The sequence below is a fragment of the Megalopta genalis genome, chromosome 9 (genome assembly GCF_051020955.1).
Source record: "Megalopta genalis isolate 19385.01 chromosome 9, iyMegGena1_principal, whole genome shotgun sequence".
NCBI classification, from domain to species: domain Eukaryota; kingdom Metazoa; phylum Arthropoda; class Insecta; order Hymenoptera; family Halictidae; genus Megalopta; species Megalopta genalis.
In genome coordinates this window covers 19,936,115-19,952,543 of record NC_135021.1, presented here as the reverse complement: position 1 = coordinate 19,952,543, position 16,429 = coordinate 19,936,115, and the positions used below count along the sequence as shown (strand labels likewise).

At 41.7% G+C, this 16,429-nt stretch overlaps 1 protein-coding gene across 1 annotated transcript in view; it reads right to left on the bottom strand.

Annotated features, from left to right (window-relative positions):
- The window catches only part of LOC117224564 (uncharacterized), a 29,479-nt gene extending 14,979 nt beyond the window's left edge, over window positions 1-14,500 (bottom strand). Inside the window, exons 1-2 of the mRNA XM_076524577.1 lie at window positions 12,538-14,500; window positions 12,196-12,414 (exon numbers count right to left, since the gene is read on the bottom strand). The gene's annotated coding sequence lies outside the window, so the exon portion shown is untranslated. The remainder of the gene's footprint in view (window positions 1-12,195; window positions 12,415-12,537) is intronic.
- Between the last annotated feature and the right edge of the window lie 1,929 nt (window positions 14,501-16,429).

Genomic DNA, 16,429 nt, shown 5'->3' with positions numbered 1-16,429 from the left:
AGGATAAAATGTCGCCCTGCGGAATGCAGTCCATGGGGCAAGGGAATTTCAGTCATCCGGCGAGCCACGAGCATAATTCTTCTTCTCCTCCGGAAAATGAAAGAAAAGGAGGACGAGGACAAAGAACGGAAGCGTCAGAGGCGTCGACATAATCGAGCTTAAAACCGCGCGAACCGCCCGCCGCAAGCCGACGCTAAGCGCCTTGGATGGTTGCTACGCCAGCTACTTTCCATCGAGATAATCCGGTAATTTAAAAATCTTGGACGGTATGTAACTCCCTGAAACGGCTCGCCATCTTGTCCATGCTAAGACCGTCGTTCTTTCTGCCACTGTCACGTTCCCCGGGCGTCACACTTAGTACTGATTAGAGGCGACGCGACGCTAAGGCACGCATCCGAATCAAGGGATATCAAGCATATTACCTTAATTAATGCGAGACTCTAATCCATTAACTCCGGAACGGCCGAATATCCGGCTCCCTCTTGGGAATCGACGCTGGGTCATCTCTGACTCGTATTAACCCCTTGCGCTACGATTTCTTCCACGGCTATGCCGACGAGCGATTCTTCGCTCTTATCAATTTCTCTCAAAGAACATATCCTTCCAGCGAAGAATTAAATTTTGTTTGCGATTGAGAAGGAATTAATCGGATTCGTATTTAGTAGATTATGTGCGAAATCTTGGTCACGAGTCAGAGTCGTTGTTATACACAGCATTCGCAGAAATTGAATTCGACGATTTCCTTTGTGCCGGAACGCACGGTTTTACCAAATATTCGAAATCTTTCCGACATGAAATTCGAAACCGCTAGATATGAAGTCCGTGAAGGTAGGTCGAGATAAAAAATTCCATGAAAAATTGCAAACATCCGTACAGCGAGACGTTTCCCGGCGATGGGAAGGATTTCAATGGATTTGCGAAACTCGCGTACCAGTGGTCCGTGAAGGGATGCGCGAGCGAAGGGCGGCTTTCTTAAAATGACTCACGGCTGGGCGAGCAGTAATTCTCGCGGGGTGCGAAGTATTCGCAGTATGCAGGAGAGATTTGACGTGTGTAATCGATAGCAGTTGGATCGTTGGCGTCGCAGACGACCTAATGTATTCGGCGCCTCGGGTATCGACGTACACGTGTCGTTATGCATGCAGATGTACGTTACGACACGTGACTCCGCGTCAGGGTTGCGAATCCGCCTATGAGAAATAGATCCGCGGCAGTTGCCTCGCGTTATTTCGCAAGAATGCCTGTCGTTTTCCCAGACTGTGCATCGACAATCGCGGGACACGACACGACATGTGTATGCTGGGCCGGCTCGATCGGCTCAATTTTTCCGACTCGGCCAGCTCTGGGCCGAGAAAATGGAGCAGGTAGAACGACGAGACTGTGACCGCGCTGCATAGCGATATATTATAATATTATAATAATACAGAGGGACATATATTACGTGTAGGCATTTTTAAAATAAAGAATATTAAAAATACATTTTAAAGAGTGGAGTATATATTCATCTTATCCGAATGCAATACAATATTAAGAATAATACTTATTCCGAGATACTGAGATATTACTTTCAAATTAGGGATAACTTGGAAATGTTTTGAATACATTCAATGTCGGAATAAATCCTTCTACGTTGTCGAAATATCACACTGTGCGCCGGGAATAAATCGCGGGCGATGTTTACTTTTAATTTCATTACACTGAAATGGACTTAGCGGTTTTAATAAAGCGTCGCTCGTGAAAATTGCGACGCTCTGCTCCCCGGGAAACGCACCCCCTCAGACTCTTGTCTTTTATTTCCCCTCGCATGCGCAATTTTTACCCTGCGGTCCCTTTATTCGCGTTGTTTGCTCCCTCGGTTCCGCCGAATTTCATTGTGGGATGAGATACCGACAATGAGAGTCGCACATTGTTCTCAGGGAAAAAGTTAACGCATTACTTGATGCTTCCTTAGCTTTGTTTGTTTTGCGATTGGTCATTTTTATAGGTCATTATATTCGTCTTGAAAAGCGCCAACACCTATAACAAAATGATTAACATCTCATTATGTGCCCCTCGAAATTAAGTAACTTTTGTCTGCCTATCTATCTATTTCTATATCTTTTAGAAAGACGAATGCTCTTTTGCATAAATCTGCCGTTTGTAGCACTTGTAGGAAATTTGGCAAACGATATTCTACCTTCACCTATCTGTATTTAGCACAGTTACTCAAAATATAGTCCATGGAGTTATTCAACACTGCAAAGTTCGCGAATATTAGGTTCCGTTTTGGCGTTGAGGTAGAGGAGTGTGTCGAGAATGTATAACCGATTCTCAGTCCTATCGCTATCGCATGATCTTTCGTGTATGTCATTGCGGACTTTGGAACACATTTATGAATTATTATCATATATAAGATTAGTTAGGTTATCAATTATAAAGTACTTGCGCTTCTTATTCAATCACTCCGTACATGCGACTTCAACGCCTCCTTATATCGAGCGAATTAATTTCTAACGATAGAAAATAATTAACAGTGTCATGATAATCTGTTAAATTATTCTCAGCGAGCGAACCATTGTTGATGCAGTTCTGAAGAGTTTGCTGGTTCGAAAATATCGAATAAAGTCCGCGAAGTTCCGCGTCAATTTTTGACAATCCCCCCAAACGAAGTATAGAAAATTGTGGAGTTGGTACCAGCAAAGAACACGCTGATTAATGGGCATCCTTTATCCTGTTCTCGGAGAATGACAGGGGAAAATAAAGCCTCTCGGGGGATAAGCTTTGATAAAACAACCGTGCAGTTCATTTTGCGATGCTTTCCGATATATCGATGATGTCGGTCCACGAAAAACCTCGGTTTTATTTATATTTATCTTTCCAACGGTTTTCTTGTGTTTCGCGAGATTGATGGGAACTCGTTAGCGAGGAATAAGAGGTTCGTTGAACGTACATTGTTTTACATTTCTCTGTGATAAGCTCCGAGCGAGTCTCTTCTAATTTCACTTCCCGTTTGAAAATCAATCGGATACTTCAGCTTTAAATAGATTGATACAAACGTAGATGTTCATTATGAATTAATATTAATAATAATATAAATAATTAATTAATATTAAATATAATATGATATAATATAATTAAGTCTTACGTGTTCATGCAAAAATTGAGAAATGTTTTTTATTTACCAGCAACTTTATTCAAATATTTTTTCGAACGGTACGTCTAAACTGAATAAGAAGATACTGGAAGTTGATAAAAACCTCGCATACCTACCGACATAGTGTAGGGTTTCTTCTGAATGTGTACGGACGCACACCTAAACAATGTTCAAGGAAGTTCGGTGAAAGGGTTGGCAACATGTAAACGCAGTTGGAAGTACATATGCAGCCTTCGCCGACAATGGCTCTTCGAGACGGTAACTATGCTGAATGGAAGCAAACATGGAGTCTACTCGATGCATACTACAGTCTTAACTTCTGATGACGCTGTTCTCTCCCATCCACTGGCTGTCCTGGGACTCCGTTCACAGTTACACTAGCATTTCGTTCTAATTTTCAGTCTTATTGTCTGGAAAATGCGAGTACTTGGAGACATTGAAATTTCCAACAGTTGACAAACGTTTTTCTGATTATACATACGAATAGTACACGCGGATCGATTTCGAGTAAAATGTAACAATTTCAGCCGCGCATTGCGTATGTATATACAAATGTAAAAGTAAAAAGTTTTTGGAAGCATAACAAATTAAACTGAACTCAAAGATTTGTGGGAAAAATTAGAGGTTGCGTATCGGACAAGTAGAACATCGTTCAATTCGTAATCTCGAAGTGGGGAAGCTCGAACTTTATCGGCTGGTTGGAACAAGTGCCGTGCACGGGGTGTAACGATTGAGTTATGACACCAAACGATTCCCGGACGATTCCCGAACGATCTCCGAATACTCGATGGTAACGCTTTTATCGGTCCGCGAGGGAGTTGTGATATTTGGCGTCGCGAGGGAGATAATACGAGATCGGTGAAACATGTTCCGTCCTTTTCGCGAGAAATCGGGGAAATAAATCGCGTAAGGAAATCACGAGATACAGAAGTTCGATTCCGCTCGAATGACCTCATTTCTGGCAAGGATTCCGCAGATTTTATCGACGAACTCTCAAATCTCCCACCCCCCCCCCTTATCCCGCCCCCAATCTCGAAACGAACATCGATAATACAAGGCTATCGAATGTCGCGGTAAAATGTGCGAATATCCATCCCTTTTTCCTCGCTAAATGATTTGTATCGCATACACCCGTTGTCGCTAACCTATTTCCGGCGATTTTTGCTTGTTAAGCAATTTCTCTCTTTATTGTTTTGCTCGTACCACGTATAAATGGTAGTTTCGGCCGGTTACAAGCCGGGCAGATCGAGAGGATATTTGACATGATCCCTGCGAGCAAAGGTATCAGTGGATCGTCATATGATTAACAATTAAGTACGGAAATCCGACGATCAGGGATTCGGGGCGACGAATTGAAATTACCATGGCGCAATCTCCGGAATGGTCACGTTGAAACCCCTTAAAGCTTGATTGGATTCTGAGGAAACTGGTCGGGACATCGCAGCAGTGTCCCTCGAGGTATCGATCTCGGCTCATTTAAACCGCTGTAAATTACCTCCAGATTAAACACTACTTTTGTCGATTGTTCTACAGATTGGAAGCGATTGTAATCGTGTTAAAAAGATCGGAGACGTACGGCTTTCCACTGTTTTAACATCGAACCCTGTTCATTAAGAGTATTTCCTCAGCAGAGTTGGATATTATTCTAATCAAATTTTGATCGAACATACTATTATATATTTAGCACGTGTAGTGGCTTTTTTATTCCAACGAGAAATACAGACTATAAAATTCAATAATTTGTTACAGTGTATACTCCTGCTGATAGGAGTTATTGGTTTCACTTACTGTGTGTGTGTGTGTGTGTGTAGAGAATCGATTAATTGTATCCCTGGTTCCAACAAATTAAACTATCATATATAGACTATTATTAGACTATTATATAGACTATTAGACTATTATATTAAAGTGATTATAGTACATTAAAAGTGAATTGATATGTAAAACTAATTGAACTTTCAAAAAATGGTAGGATTAAAGTAATTTACCTGATTCTGTAATGGAAAATCACTAAAAATACATTGGAAAAGTCACAATTGTTTTTTCGTTAGAAAATTTATAAGTCGAAGAATTTACATTTTTATTTTATATCCATATTTCCATTAAACCCTTGCCATAATCTAAAATTGTATTAAAACATTTTATGAATATCACAATAAAAGTCAGAATGAAGCAATGGACACACAAAATTTCTTCGATGATACAATAGTTGCCCGTTACATGGTTTTCGGAAAGAGACTCGGGAACCCCCTTCGTAAAGCCAGCGATCAAACATATTGCCGTGTCAAACCCAACGGTGACGGGCAATGTAATAAAAGACAACGAAAACTGATTCGACAAAGCGTTTCCCTCGAGAACTATCTCGTTTCGCCTCGATCATGTTGACGTAGACCATGCAGGATTCCGCTCTGCCCTGTTACCTCAACACATTCTCTTGGCTCGCGCCATTTTCAGAGATCTTCTGGGCTTTCGTTATGGACCGAGATGAACCTAAACATCTTTGACAGGGATTTCACGAAGGGTTAGCTCTCCTCGGTAAAAAACCGCACTTTGGTCCTTTCAGGTTTCTTACGTTGCTATCGAGTCGATCGAACTTTAAAGGAGTGGCATCACCGTTGATTTTCTTGCAATGCTCAGCTTTTGCACTATTTTGTATATTATATTCACCTCTTTGCAAGTTCAATCCACTGGTTGTAATTATTTATAATAGAATTCATATTAAATTTGAAAACTGGATAAAAATTTGTGCTATGTTATAAATAATTATTAAATTATTACTAAATTTAAAAATTGAATAAAAGACGCTCAATTTTAATACCGTTTGTTTTCTTTCATATAACAGTAATTATTCGGTGCGAAGTATTCCACCTGTTACGAAGAAAAATATTCGAACAGGTTTAACAGAAAGTGATTCAAATGTTTACAACTATTGTAAATTTACTATAATATATTATCATAACTTTTGATATACCTAGTGCAGCTTTTAAACTATGGAACGTTTCTAACTTTCTAGAGAGTTAGCAATATTAGATTATATGTATGGTATCTAGCTATTAGAGTTACGCACTTAAAACTGGTAACGAAATTATATGGAACACTGGAAGCGGCTCTGAGATCGTTTTATTAGCTGGCAGTTCGCTTCTTGTTCGTTGCCACTAAGTCATCATTATATCTCCCCTTTCTGGTTATGAAGATTGAAGGAAGCTACGTTCTACTGGCATTATAGCGCTTTTATACACTAAAGATACTAATAAGATCATAAAGTGATCAAGCAAACATGATCCTCTTACGAGAAGAGAGACATTCGGTGGCTTCGATTCATGTTTTATTCAGCTTTCAATAAATATTCAAAGGCGCGGATACAGAATTTTACTTTCTGAAAGAGAGAAGAATATAATACAGAGACAAATATAAGAAGAGTTGTGCTAATCCAATTACATTGTAATTGAATTTCACCATTTAAATATAAACAGAGTTGTGACAATGACGATTCTGAATACGAGTATTATATGTTTTGGTAAATGAAGCTTGGTGCCATGGCTAACGTTACAAGCGCATGATATTCAAATTAGCAATTATATTTTGAGATCTTGTCAAGATTATAAATCTATTACGCTTAGGGGAATGTGGGATACAACCGGGTACCTTACGTATTTTTCCTATTAACGGAAGGTCAGATGGCAAAAAGAATACGCCACTGGAAATCTCAATTAGATTCTGCAGAAGTGGATTATAAGAGTTCTTTTTTCAAAAAATATTTAACCGAGAGAAAACTAGACGCACAGAAAAGTTTTTCGTGGAAAAAGCGGAGTACCTATTAAAAAATATAATACAATAGTAAATCCATTATTATTATTATGAACTAATGAAGAAGTAATTTAACACGATTTTTAAGCATGATTTTATAAGTTTAACTTACGTTAACACACGTTAATTCACTGTAATTTATCTCAACTATTTAAATCATAAATAAACATCTTAGTCCACATTGAACTTGGAATATAGAACAGATTCATCACAAAATATACAATGACTGTCTTCTGAACCGTTCATACATAGATAGGAGGTCTATCTCGCAATTATATTAAAGCGAATGCGCGTCACTTTTTACAGTTCAGAGATAACGTAACAACGGGGACGAACGTTTCCGTCGTTGATATTCGATGGAATTCTCCCCACCTAACGAGGTGTCAGGAGGTCTGGTCCTGATTCGATTTCCCGAAGAACTCGTCTCATTCTTCGGCGAAATTCAATTTCGACTTGAATCTCGGATCCTGTCACGGAACAACTTAGGTTTCATTCAAACCGGGAGGGTCAGCTAATTAAAAGCCTCCGAGATTCGCATTCCCCTTCCCCCGCCCCCCTTGACCCCCTTAATTGAACACCTTTCCAATTTTTTCTCCAACTAAATTCCGGAGTTGCGTTCTAGCGAAATTCTTTTTGCCGCCTCGCTACGACCATAATTACGTGGTAATGTCTTGAACGCATTTAGTGAGATCCCGTTTCAGCATTTCCACGATTAAACGCGTACACCTAAATGACTTTTTAATACCGTCTTCTATTGTTTCATATTAACCGGGATTTGCATATACTCGAGAATGAATGATCGCAAATATGTTGCAAGTAGCACGTAAAAGATCATTTCATATCGTCCGAATATTTTAATTACTTGCTGATAAAAGTATGTTTTCTTTATTTCATAATAATTCTGAGAATTGATTAAGTCAAAACGCTCCGAATTCGCTGCTCAAACTATAAATATCGATACTTTGTTTCGCTTACGCATTCTTCTCTCTCTCTCTCTCTCTCTCTCTCTCTCTCTCTCCCTCTCTCTCTTGCACTCGTGCCAAACGACTGTCCGCTCATCGTCTTTTAAAGCCTTCCGTTCTGTCTCCCCCCCCCCCTCTCTCACTCACTCGCTCGCTCACGAACCACACACGCGTGCGCGCACCCACACACCCACACACTCACTCTTTCTCTCTCTCGCGCGCGCGGAAGATTTTAATTACAGGTGCTATCGCGCGCTACAAAATCCAATATCTTCTCCCTCGCGAAAGAGATATCAATCTATTATTGAGTTCGTTGTTTCTCGTTGATCAAGCTCTTCTGCTCGGGCCGGCTTCGCAATTTAAACACTTTAGGCAACGGATCCAACATTGGTCTATTAAGTTAAGAAATTAAAGCGAGATCGCGAGAACATTGTCCGTTCGATCTTAATTCATCGACGGACGCTCGATAAGGCTCGCAAAAATCGAGGCGAAAATTCCCGGAAGAAGGTAATCGCGACGAGCGGAGGAAGGAGAACCGAAGGAAGAAGAAGAAAATGGCTCCTGCAGGCTGGTAAGTCGGAGGTGGATGGATTCTGTCGGGATTCAAGCTGATGCCATTCATCTTCGTCTCTTGAGTGAGCAACGAGCTGGCCCTAGCTCTCCGCTGCTTCGGGACACGCTCCTCTATCATGTTCACCAATACTTTGATCCCCTTGCTGTTTCACCCTGTTTCTTGTGTACGGATGCATGCCTCGTTTCAGCTTATTTTACTCCGGCGACCTCGCGAGAGTCTTTTTCCGAGGTCGGCGCGCCTCTTTATCAACCGTTTTTGCTCATAGAACTTTTATTTGATCCATGACAGGACAAAAACTTTTCGGCGTGCTACTACATTGATAATTGAGTTGTGTACTCGGCCAAGGCTCTACGAAATTGAGGGATTAATAATGCAACGGAGAGCGTTTCGTAAATTTTGTAATATCAGACAGAGGGAGTCGGTGAGAGGGGGTGAAAGTGAGAGTGGATTTTCGCCTAGCTTTTTATGCTACATCTTTCGTTCTAGCGTGGAGTTTAAGAAGGGTGTTGAAGAGATTCGGAAGTGGTGTTGCACGCTGTGATTGCTTTATTGACAGCGGAACGTTTGATATCTGGATCCTTGGAAACTTCTTTTCAAACGTTTTCTAAGATTTTTATGTTGTACAATGTTTGTTTGTTCCATTGGCTGTTTTATGTATTCATCTGTATAGTGTATTATTCCAGGATCTCTGGCCACTGTGTACTAAATAAAAACAGAAACATATGTTTGCATACGATGTGTAGATGTGTAACAATCATAGTTTATAGCTGTTTCAGCGCATCCGAGCGACTGGAGGTGCCGATGGTCGTTGCAACTTACGACTACCCGCATCGGGACAGTAGAAGGTCGCGGACTTTATGCGGGTAGTAAAACGAAATCAAATGTTTGGCATCGCTGAATAAAATTTGCATCTTATTTTTATTACTGATCTAAAATCCTTATTTATCATCGTTTCCGTATATTAGTTTTAGGAAATACTTTCTTAAGCATTAGGAAGTTGACAGTGATAGATATTGCATTCCTTTCATGATCAATATTCGTGAAACAAATTGAACTGTTTATCGTGCTTTTAACACGTTAAGTGCCGAATATCGACGCCCAAAAATTCCCAGAATATTAAAGATATTTAATTAATGAATCCAAAACTAGAAAGTCAAAATTGATTACAATTATTATTAATACAATCGATAAACATTTAGCCGTTGCGACTGCGAAGGAAATGGTACGGCAAAGGGTTGAGATAAACCGATTGGAAATATTTTGCCGGTGCTGGAGGATTATAGCATCAAGCCGGAAATTACACAATATCGATAGCTGACGAGTCTCGGATTCTCGGAAGAAGTTCCATCGTTTCCTGGAAGTCTTCCGCTGACTGAAGGAAAACAGGTTCCAATAGGTTGAATCAATTGTAACCCGATTCCCATCGGTTCCACCATACTTTTCCGCGACGTAAACGAGATTCTTTTCCATGAGAAACCCATTAATCACGCGCGTCTACACCGAAGTGATACATTCCGGCACGGCGGGAGGATTGGTTCGAACGGTGTGCGAAGAGTTTTCGCTCGATCTCATTTGCCGGCGCAGTCGAGCATAACTCGCGACTCTAAACACTTTTCCAGCACGATCCAGCTACCGGGGGGTCTAACTTCTCGGGGTTCCACGATGTTACACCTCACTTCCAATCCTTGCAGCGAGCCTCGCTCCTTTTTTCCTTCTACCTTTCGCTCCGCTTCGAAGCTTCTTCGCGAACCCCTCCTATTACCGATAACCCCTGTACCATCGATTTTCTTTTCGTTAATCCGCTCGTCTCTCCATCGAAGCGACTCTATCGGTCGTTTCCCAAACGATCTTCCCCGACGAGACTTCGTTACTATCTACGGAGATGGAAAGTGTCGCCGTGACTTATTCTCAAATCATTATTTTGAAGAAAAGCGAAGCGGGAGGGTCGCATCGAAGTTTCTTACGTACAGTAGTGGTCACGAATTTAATACGGTTCAGTATTTCAATTCAGTTTCTGTTGAATTAATTTTTCTGTTATGTCGTTCCAAGTAATAGCAAAATTTAATAGTCGGTTCGAATAGTCTAGTAGACTAGTCTCTCTATCATCTAAGAAAAAATTCGAGTCATTTGGTTCAGTCTTGAAATAATTATTGCGTTTTAAAAGGTGTACGAACACTTTTGTCGGCCACTGTATATCAATCTTTTATTTTCCCTAAAACATTGATTTCTGTCGTAAGTCTAAACAGAGATGGTTTTTGGGAGGCCTAGTTTCACTAAAATTACTGTGTAGATGTACATTAATTATATGATTGGGTACGTTGACGTTATAACTTGAAATTGCCTCGGGCATAAGCATGATGCGGTAAAACTAATCTGCATGTATCAAGCTAATGTTTGACATGCAAATCCACAAATGCATTCTATTATACTATCATATGTGGTAGGCACATAGACTGACCGATCATAATTCGGCCGTTGTTTCAGGTTTTTTGAAATCATCTTTCTTCAAGACGGATACTACATGAAATCAAAATATTTAGTTTATATTTTCTACGGATTTTATGTATTTTTGTTCATGCGTTCTCTTGCAATTTAAGAATCTGTACATGCCATAAACGCATAAAGAACCGCAGTCTGGTCACCAATAATTTCTTCTTTTAGCACGAATAAAATGCATTTAACATGATCGAGGTAAACTGTATAATACGTCTTTCGTGACTGTAAAGAAATAATTATTAAAGTCTTGCACGCGATGCAAGTTAAGATTGAACTGTTTGCGTCGGCGGAAAATCTTACGAAAAACATGACCTGTGTGTGTGTGTCGGGAGAATGTCAAATACTTCACAAATGAAATTCATTTAAAATCGCGCCGGGATTCCGCAGCAATTCCATTGAGTGATCACGATTAAGCGCGATCATTTCTCAGCCGACGCAATCTACCTTTTTCGAGAAGCCAGCAGTTAGATCATTTTCCACTAATACACGAGCAATTTGTTCCGTGAAAAGACGACGAGAGCCGTTTCTCAAGCAACGCTCGGCATTCCTCGACGATCCGGCTCCCTCTCCCCCCCCCCCCCTTTAAAGCGCAATCTTTTGCGCAAATGGAGCAAAATTGAAACGCTGAAAATGAATAGACGATCACGACGCTTAACATATGACGGAGATCACTTCGTATGCACCTGTAAGCTAAAATCTGTGAAGTAAATTATCTTTCACGTCCGATGGAATATATCATCGATATTTGCGCGACTCGAATCGACTTTTCTAGATCATCGTAAAACCTTACAACCGATCGTTAAAATTAAAATGTAACACAGACTATAATTAATCCTTACGATCTATTCATTTAATAATTTCATATCTTTTCTTTCTGTCTAATTGTATCGGTATCGGAACTAGTTATAATTTATTCCTGCGTTGAACTGTATTTTAGACGAGTACGTACAATTTTTGCAAAGCGTGGAATTGAAATAATCTATCGTTTTGCTTTAAAATAAATACCAATCTAGCGATTAAAGTAATAATAATAGAGACGAGATGCCAGACCGTTTATATGAACGTGTGTCCGATTGAATCCTGAATCTGTTCAGCATGGATGAAACGAAGCTAATCAAGCTTTCTTAACGCCTGGCAGAAAATGTAAACAGTCTATGAAGCAAAGCGCTCTCGTTCGATCGAAAGGACAGCAAACAGAAAGAGAAGATATAGCTGTCCAATACTGTATGTTCTCTCCGGTGGAAATCTAACTTCCAGGCTTGCAGCTTCCGTATCGGTGGACATCCGGCACGAGGCATAGACCGCTAAGATTCCCATCGATGTATTTACGCTGTAGCGAGCGGGGTGCGACGTCCGTGGGACAGCCTGGAGGTCCGGCGCAGGCCGCATTAACTGTATTAAACGATCAGTGGCCAGGTTTCCAATGGACTTCCGGCTGCAGGCTGAAACGATAAATATTATCTCCGGAAGCGGGAATCGGAGATCCGGTATCTATCTTGGCGCGGCGGAGCTCCGAGATCTCCGCTCCGCTTTCCCCGGGTACCGGCGCTGAGAAATTGTCTTACCTTTTCAGATGAACGAACCGAGGATATCGATGCTACCCGTCCCGTGTCCCGAATATCGTAACTACCGGCACCGGGCCGGTCTAACTATTTACGAAACGTCCCGCCGCGATCCGACGTGCTATCGATAACACTTCGAGGGCTTTCGCCAGAGTATAGAACTTTGCATGACACGCTCCACAAGCCACGATGAAATAGAACTCCCGGCCACCTTTTCGACTTTGCTATACTCGCCAGCTTCGACCGCCGACTGTATATCCGGCAGAACTGTACCGAGAAGTGCTCGCTAGGGTCTCTCGGACCGGCGGGGGTGTGAGAGCGATATCTTTCCTCGGGCATTCCACCCCGTGCATCGGCCACTTTTTCCTCTTAGCCGACGTTTCTCGCAAAGATTCCGACGGCCAGGTCTCCTGTGGACTTTGGCCAGCCGAAGAGAAAAAGAACTTCTTCATTGGTACGTCGCGACGTCCGCCGCACCGCACCCTCCGGCCGCGTCTCCGAAGCCGTCTGTCTCCTAGCTCCCGCCCGAGTTTTCAGTCTGCGTCGTCGCTGAATTTCAATGCGACATTGCGCAATCCATCCGATAGTACGTATACTCCGTTGAATTTCCGTTTGCCTGTAACTTATCTATCGATCGTTGACTAGACCGGCATCAAAGCGGGGTCACCTTGTGAATATCGATGTCGAGAGCACCCTTTAAAATTCACTCTCACTGGTATCGACGCGACGATCGCCCGCGGTATATGCATCGTCCCTTTGACCAGCCCTCTACCGTCCGTGTACGAGCGATTTTTTATTTTCCAAGACTCGATGCGGAAATCAACGTTATAGCTCGCTGCTACGCACCGGTGACCTCAGTTTTGTGAATTCTTAGTCTGGTAGATGTTTGTACGAACTCGATGGGAGACAGCCAGTTTTCGTATAACCAGGTGATTCGTGCGATAGGAGTCCGCTGATTATTCCCGCTACAGTAGAGATTCCCATATTTGAACCGATAGGGACACAAAAAAGTGGCCAGATAGTAGAAGTTTCAAATAATAGAACGATCATCTTCTTTTGCATTAAATTTCATTTATTCAAGTAGAAATGAACAAAATTTATAGTTCCTTGCAATATTTGTATTTTCTTTTTTACGTTTGAGACGACTGCAATAGCTAAAATAAAATGAAATCACTAGATACGAAATTATATTTCCATTCCTGGTTCTAATATTCTTGTACCTGTATTTTTTGAAAGCATAATTTTCGATATAGCGTTGCCTTTACGGTTTACCGCTACGGTAAAACCGAAGCGGTACTTGCTCACGATGACGACGAAGTCACGCGTGAGAAATTACCGCATGTCGTATTAATTCATCAGCCAACTATATTTGATTTTGGAAACGCCTATAATACGTCCCAAAGCTGCGTATCTCGGCGGGGATGCCAGTGGAATGCTCATTAACCCAGAAACGTCCTAATAAATTTCTCGCGGTTCCCATTTAACTCGTTCATGACGCTTCCTGTTGGCCGAGCGATAAAAACGGTTTTGATTAACTTCGAGCCGGTACCCAATTTAGCAAAGCATTTTAATGGTAATACATTTTAATGAGAGACACCGAAATATGTATCATCGCCAACAAAATTCATCCGAATTCGGGACCCGCGCTCTGGAACAATTGTCACCGGACGAACGAGAAGGCGCGCGCTAATTAATTGTCAATTACGCAACACGCGTTGTCGATCTAAATACGTTTCCATCGAACCAAAAACTTCATTAGACTCTTCAGTGGTCGTGAAATATTCAGTTCATTTACCGTTAGCAGCTACTAATAACGATGGCCGAGATTTTCTCGTATCAGTTACAAGTTTTTCGGTAATAAAAATTAACAGATCATTTCTAAATGGTTCCCGAAATTGAAACGTTAAACATTGACAAACGTAAAAACTATATACTCGCATAAGACTATATCTAATAACGATCGTTGATCCACTTCTGTAAACAGAGGCACCCGAGTCGGCGATCGCCGTTTCCCGGCGGTCGTTCGCGAGATTATACCAGGCTGCGCCGGTTGCAAACAAGAGAAAAACGTATCTTTTATTCAACATGCGAACGCGCAGCGGCTAAAGCAAGAGAGAGCAGGCTTTTCGAAAAAACGAGCAGTTCCACGAGTAAATTCCCATTTCTCGCAAGAAACAAGGGGGTGAAAGTCGTTTGAAGAGCCGGCTGAAAGATACTTGGGCGAACTAGTCGGCCAGTTCCTGCTCCCCGGCTGCGGAATTTTCTGTTCCCTTCCTCGATGAAGTAGATCCCCCGGCTGTCTAAGCACGATTCTCTTGTTTCTCATTGAAAGGCAGCATTAACCAAGACAGAACAGAAGTACGCGGTTGCGCCGTGCCCGGGGCAAAGGAGCGAGGCTGCCACGATTGCGTAGTAACAAGCATCGCATCCAGTTCCACCCTTTTTCCTGGCTCCGTGCGCCAAAAGTGGTTGAGCTGTCAAGGATGCGAGCTCGGACCATCGTGGTCATCAAGCTTTGGCTTAATGCCGCCTCGCGGTTTTCGTATTTCACGACCTCGCGGAGCGGTACGCGAAAAAATGGGGAAACTGATGCGCCCGCTCGTGTGAGCAAACAAGAAATAAGCTCTATTCCGCCTACTCTGTAACGTATACAACGAATTACCTTCTGACGCGGTTCTCTCACAGTTTTTTGCCCATCTTGAGCAGAGACCCTGCGGGAAGCTGCGTAGGAATATAACACCGTTTCGAAGGTACCTAGGCGCAAGATGACGGTTACTTATCCGTTATGAAATTGTGATTATCTTTGATACCGAAAACGTTATCTAATTATCGTAAAGATCTGTAACCTAACAATTGCATTGACCGAATATTATACAGGGTGTCCCACAATTATTTTAACAGCCGAAAATGAGGGGTAGCTGAGGTCATTTGAAGTAACTTTTTCCTTTGCGAAAATGCAATCCGCGGCTTTGTTTACGAGTTATTAACGAAAAACACTGGCCAATGAGAGGTGACGGTGCGAGAGAGAGGGTCCGCGAGAGAGTCCGCAGCACGAGACTTTGACAGAAGGTCGGGACGGACTCGAGCCGCGTTCGAAGTATTGAACAAGTCACGAAGCGAGAACTTTCCGGATTTTTTTAACTACATAACAGTGATATTTTTAAGAAAAACGCTGTTCACCTTTACTTTAGAACGTCTGAAGAATATTTACTAATTTTTCGGACCCGAAATAATATGAAGTTTAACCGTGACAGCTGTTTTAATTTTCTGGTGTGCATGACACCTTGTGTGTACCATATGAAATTTTTATGCAAGGTGTACAGTGAAGATTAACAAAGTTCGTAAATGATATTTTAATTTAAATAATTCCGTGTACGAACAGAATTCAACGAATGATTCGCAAAGCTGATTTAATAATAAACAATCGCGTTAAGGTACGTAAAGGATTTGTTTTTTAGAGAAATATGTAAAATATTATCGATAAGAAACTCACCCATTTAGTTGAGGATGCATTTGCTGACTCGTACGTACTGACCTCGTACAACGAACAGCTGATCCCAGGTCGATGACCGCAACATTCGAGGGATACTATCGGTGGAACCTCTGGTATGGTTATTTGCGAAGTTCACTTACACTGCACTGTCACCAAACACTGATCAGTTATTTAATCACTGATAATCCGAATCACTTGTGGATATTTAAGAAAGATCACTGAGACTCGTTCGCGGATAATCGTTTATTCGACGCGTTCGTTCGGAAGTCGACGTTTCACTGCCGAAAAATTCAGGCCTTGACTGTGGGTCCTTGTTGTTCTTCGTTCGGCCGTCCGAGGAAATGACACTCGATACCATTTTCTTCGCACGGCCATTAATTACGTTCTAAGAGCGCAGGGTGA